Below are 6000 nucleotides of genomic sequence, written 5' to 3'. Positions count from 1 at the left end.
CCTCCGTTCCCTGGGGACCGGGTGACCGTCCTCCCAGCGTGGACCAGAGGCCATGGCCGTCTCAGGACACTAGGACTTTCTCCAGTCAGCTGGTGTCCCGAGGTGACATTCCAAAAGTCCAGAGGAAGTCGCGAAGCATCGTGACCTGCCTGGCCCTGCAAGTCCCAGGAGGTCACCTCCACAGCCTTCTATTGGCCAAAGAAGTGACGAAGGCCGGCCCAGATTCAAAGAGGAGGAACGGGTGGGCGGATGCCAGCCACCAGGGACCGGGCCCAGCACCACCTCGGCATGGTGGCCTCCCGGCAGGGCTGGCACAAAGACATCTGTGGCGAGTGGGGACACGAGCGAGCAGGGTGGGAGAGCCGGTGGGGAAAGCCATGGCGGTTGGTGCAGAGCGCCAGGGCAGTGAGGGCGAGACTTCAGGGACAGGAGGGACGGGGGGCTGGCAGGCCAGGACTGAGAGGCTGGCCCCTGGCCCGGGCACCAGCATCCTGGAGGGCTCCCGTCCAGGCCGGAGCAGGGGACCTGGCGGGCAGGGAGCAGCAGCAGGCGGGGCGCTGGGGCAGGGCGGGCGGGTCCTCCGGGGCCTCTGTCCTGCTTCGGCTCAGCTGCTCTTAGGAGGGGCAGGGAGGGCGGAGGCCGTGGGTCAGCCTGGTTTACAGAGAGATTTCCCCCAAGGCCACCTCCCTGAGGTGGAGGAGCAGCCGGTGCGGCCTGGTCCCTCGGCTGTGGCAGGACGTGGGGAGGCAGAGACAGGAAGCCCTGGGGCGGGTCGGTGCTGGGGACATCCGGAGGCCTCGAGAGGTGCTCCCGGCCCAGGAGCGAGGGAGGCATCGGGTGGGGACGAGACAGGAGCCAGGGGAAGGCAGGCGCTGGGGCCACCCACACGGCCCCGTGCTGGTGCAGGGGAGGGCCACGACTCCGGTCACCCAGGAGTCGAGAACGCAGGGCACCTGGGTGTGAGGAAACAGGTCCAGCGACAGCAAGGCTTCCCGTGTGAAGGGACAACACATGGAGAACACGTTCCAGGGCCCGGAGTGGCCAGGCCGAGGGGCTTCATGATTGTTCAGGAGCAAATGGGGAGCCACAGCAGGACACAGAGGGGGTGCAGCACCCAACCCAGAGCACTGAGTGTCGAGTCAGGAGACCCGGATGACATTAGATAAGTCGCCACCACCCGTTACCCATGGTGGGGTGCAACTCTGCCTAAGGAACACGGTGGTGAGAGCTGGGGGATGTCACATCTCCACGCACCTGTGCCTGCCTCTGCTCGAGGCCCTAGGGACCAGAGCCACTAGGTCACTAATGAGAAAGTGGCCTGAAGGCTGTCATGCCCTGTGCAGATGGCGGACGCTGTGTAGGGCTCTTGGGTGTCCGTCCCATCTCTGACCTGTGGCTCTTTGGCCGTGGACAAGTGTCCCAGCCACCTGAGCCTCAATCCCTTCATCCGCACAGGGAGCAAGGTGAACCCGTGACCCAGCTCTCCCCCGGCTCTTGGCGTCCAGCGACGCCGACTCAGGCAACAACAAGGCCCCCAGGAGACGATGGGCAGCAGCGTTTGGCGGGCACCCGGCAGCGCCCAGGCTGAGCCTGCCCACGGCAGTGTCTTTCATGCATCTTGGAACTTGTCACTCATGTCCTCCCCATGCTCCTCTGTCATCAGGGAAATGGGGACAGGAGAGCTTCTGCCTGAGGTTTGACGGGTCACCCGAGCCATCCAATGCTTTAGAGCAGGTCCACCAGGCCTCCCCTGCAAGCTGAGTTGGACAGAGCTTTTCACACTTGGGAGATGTCTGTGATGGCAGGAGCCAGAGAGTCTGCAAGGGACCGTGAGGTCATTTGTGAGGAGCAGCCTCCTGCCTCCTATGAGGGCACCAGAGCTGTCAGCACCACGGTCAGCGCCCGTCCCTTCATTGGGTCCTGGGGCTGCTCAGCCAGTGGGACTCCTGGCACCAGGGGCTGAACAGTGGGACAGGAGAAGTCCCTTCCCCAGGGAGCTGCCGGCCAGAGAGCGGAACTCGGATCCTACTCTGGGGGCTGGCGCAGAGAGGAGCGCTCCCCAGGGTCCTTGTGTGACGCAGTCCCGGGAGACGCACTGGAAGGAGTCAGGAGAGAGAGCCCAGGGCAAAGGCGGGGTGCGGCCCGAGAAGGAGGCCAGCCCTTACCAGGGAGCGTCATTCAGCAGGAGCAGGAAAGTCCTCCCGGCTGCAGGGGTCACAGGGAGGGGCAGAGCCCGAGAGCAGAGCAGCTCCGCGATCGGGCAGCTGGCGGGAGAGCGGGACTTGAACTCAGACCCTCTGAACGCAGACCCCCCCGCCCCCGTCAACCATCCCACAAGCTCCTAAGAGGCCAGGTGCCATCCCAGAGGGACACACACGCAGCAGGAGCCGAGCAGATGCTGGTCCCAAAGCGCCTCTGGGGGTGGGCGCCCGGCCTGAGGCGCACCTCGCACTGTGCCCCGATGCTGAGCTGCAGACTGAGGCCAGGGACCTGGTTCCCTCTCCCTAGGGGAGCCGGCCACCCGCCGGGTCACAGGGTGAGGAGGCTGAGCATGTGGGTCCCCGAGGCAGTGGACAGGCCCGCCTCCCTCCAGCTCAGGTCAGCGGGGCAAGCGTCCTCTCCCCTCCCTGGCTGAGCTCCGACGGGGACACGTCCCCATGCACGGTGGCCAAGGCCCTGGAGTGTGAAGAGACACAGGGACCCGGGAAGGAGGAGAGGGAAAGGGGAGCGCAGGCTCCTAGTTAGACCTGAGGAGAACTTCCCCAGGGGAACTGCCCAGCTCCGGGGTGGGGGGGGTTGGTGCCTGTGACTGGGCAGGAAACGCCGAAGGGCCCTGTGATGTCACCCTGACACAGGAAGGAGCTGACCTGACCTTGAACTGCAGAGCAGAAGGGCCTTTGGGGAAACCGTCCACAGCAACGTCCCCTTGACAGGTGGGACCCGAGGCCCCAGGAAGGGTGGGAGGGCCCGGGTTCCCCCAAAGGCTAGTCAAGATGCACGGGTCTTTCTGGCCTGCTGGATGCCCACCCCTGTCCTCTGGAAGTCCCCAGACAGTTCCAAGCTCTGTCACCCAGGGAAACAGTCATCCAGCAGCTTCCCCCCTGACGTAGTGACATGGGGGTCCAGCCCTCTCGGGGACACGGACCCTCCTCCACCACCTCGCTGCGATGCCCCCTGGTCACTGGCCTTTGAGGCCCAGCCCCGGGTTTACCTCGGCCAGTGAACTGGCCTGTCGCCAGCTGCCCTGGACGCACCGAGGATGCATCTGGTCACCCGGAGCGTCCTGGCCTCCGCCTTTCTCCTGCCCTGCGCCTGGAACTCTGTCTGTCGCTCTGTCCGCCTCCTGTCCTCTGGGCCAGTGGCTGTTCACCCCGGGTCCCGCCTGCCCTTCTCTGCCCAGCTCTGGGCCCCTGGGGCACCTCCGGGGCTCGGGGAAAGAGCCGCAGCTCTGCTGGACGGGCTGGAGCCGGGGCCGCCTGACCTCCCCGCACTGGGCCACTGGACCGGCCATCCCCCTGCCTCGGTCTCTGTCACCTCCCTAGTCACAACCCGCCCTGCCCGTGCATCCCCGTGGCTGTCCCTCTGCCCCCGTGGCCCATCCCCCATGCCCCCCGCCTTCCCAGCCTCACAGCCCACTGCCCCCGCCCTCTGCCAGGACATCTCCGTCCCCAGCTCGGACGCTGCCCCCCTTTCTCTGCCTCACTCTCTCCTCCCCTCTTGTCTCTCGCTCCCCAGACCCCACAAAACCCTCCATTTCAGAGACAGGACCTTCGGCCCTCCAAGAAGGCACAGGGGAGCCTTCCCCAGGAGGAAGGCCACCACCCCGACTCCACCCTGAGGGTCCCCCAGAGGGTCAGAGCACTGTCACGTGGGCATGTGTCCAGGGCGAGCCTGTGGTGAAGTCAGGCAGGGAGGAAGGGCGTCCACCCCTCGAGCCTGGCTGGGGCCTGGTGGAGGTCTGCCAGCCTCCGCCACAGGCTCCAGCCTCCGTGTCACCCAACAACCGGCGTGACGGACGGACGTGTGGATGCGAAACTCAAGCCGAGTCATTTCCTGCCTGGACCCTCACAGACCCGCGTCCCTAACCAGGAAGTCAGACCCCAGCCCTGGCCCATGGCTCAGGTCCAGGGTAGGGCTGGACCCGGACCTGGGGAAGCGGGGCCTGCTGAGGCGGAGGCCGAGGAGGCCCGGGGCCAGGCCCTGCCTCCCGCCGGCCTCCCCAGCGGCAGCTGCCACCCGCCTCCGTGTCCCCCTCCCCTCTGATCTCCGTGGTCAGCTCCTGCCCCAAAGAGAGACACAGGCGTGTGGCTGGGCCCCCAGCACCTGCCCTGAGGCCGGGCAGCCCCCGGGCTCTGTGTGTGTCATCAGGAGCCTGATGGGGGGGGGGCAGAGGGCTGTGCAGAGGCCCCGCCCAGCGGCCACCACCGTCCCCTGCCCGCCTGGCAGCCCGCCCACCTGCCCTTTCTCCGTCTTCTGTTTACCCGTCGGTCAGTCTCCCCCTGCCTCTCCTCTGTCACCTGTCCTCTGTCACCGTCTCTCGCTGCCGCAGAGCTGCCCACGGCCTCGCTCTCTTGCTGCCTCCCAGCGGGAGTCCAGCCTCGTCCTGTCGCCAGGCTCACCTCACGGTGGCCTCCCCTCCCTTCCCCCTGCAGCTGGCAAAGCCCCATCGCGCCTGCAACTCGGGCCAGCTCCACCGCTGGCCACAGGAAGGCTCCCGAGAGTCACAGCCAGGTCCTCATCCCCACGGCGATGGCGACAGGCCCCACCTCAGTCCCCGCGCACCTTCGCTCACTTGGCAGGCGCTTCCTAAGCACCTATTATGCACCAGGTGCTGTGACCGGGACCCTTAGGAGGTCACACAAGGCTGCCACGTCCTCGAGAGGATGAGTGTCCAGCCAGGGCCAACGATGTAAGCCGTTATCGTCAGCCATCCTCCAAACAATCCCTTTTGTCAATGAGGGACCGGGCTCAGAGAGGCTAGGTGGCTGGCCCCAGGACACACAGCCAGCCAGGGGCATAACGGGGCACAGCTGGATGCCTCCCGGGGTGGGCCGACTCCTTTCTGCGTGGCCGATGGCGGGCTCTGCCTGGAGAGGCCCCTCCCCTCGGCCACGTGAATCTACAGCACCTGTGGCCCAGACGCTGTGACGGGCTGTGACCTATGATTACCAGGACAGTGCCCTCGGGGAGGCGGTGCAGTCCCACACCAGACTGGGCTGTGGGCCTGGGTGGGACGGCCTCACAGAGGGCAGGGTCAAAGGTCAGCGACTGCACCCCTGGCCTGGCCCGAGCTGGTGTAGGGCCGGACCCGCCCCATTTACCAAAAAGCGTGGGATGCACCAGGGCAGCTCATCCAGGGACTGACCCCGTCCCCAGCAGGGCGGCCAGCTCTCTGCGAGCTGGGCAGCACAGGCTTCCGGCCTGCCTGTCGCCCTCGGCCACCGCAGAGGGGACATGGCCCCAGGCGGCACTGGATTCCACACTGAGTAACTGCGAGGAGCCCTCGGTGTCCGGGACCCTGTGAGGCTGGGACCTTATTCTCTCAGACTTATAGGTGGGAAGCCGAGGCACGGGAATGGCGGGCAGCGAACTTGCCCCAGTTTCCCAGACAGTGAGCGGAGGGCCATTCGGAAAGTTCTGCTTCACGTCTCTCCATCTAGACCTGAGGCTGGAAGGCACCGCGTTGACCCTCTTCTCCTGAGCTCCACATCAGCGGGAGGCAAATTCTACAGCCAGGAACCTGGGGGCATTCACCGGCCGCCATCCGGTCTCACCTGGCCACTGTGGCAACCCCGCCTTGTCCCACGCCGCAGCCTGAAGCACCCCAGGCGGCCGGGAGCATCACTCGGCCGGGCTTCCTCAGCTCATGGAGAGCAGAAGCCGAGTCCGTCCTACAGGTGAAACGGCATCAGGATCTGCTCCCATCTCCCTGACCTCCCCGGTTCTCCCTCTTCTTCCAGCCCCAGAGGCCTCCTAGCTGTCCCTGGAACATGCGCCCCC

The sequence above is a fragment of the Marmota flaviventris genome, chromosome 10, assembly GCF_047511675.1.
Source record: "Marmota flaviventris isolate mMarFla1 chromosome 10, mMarFla1.hap1, whole genome shotgun sequence".
In the NCBI taxonomy this organism is placed as follows: domain Eukaryota; kingdom Metazoa; phylum Chordata; class Mammalia; order Rodentia; family Sciuridae; genus Marmota; species Marmota flaviventris.
The sequence above is the reverse complement of the archived record's forward strand: the minus strand, read 5'-3'. Positions refer to the sequence as shown.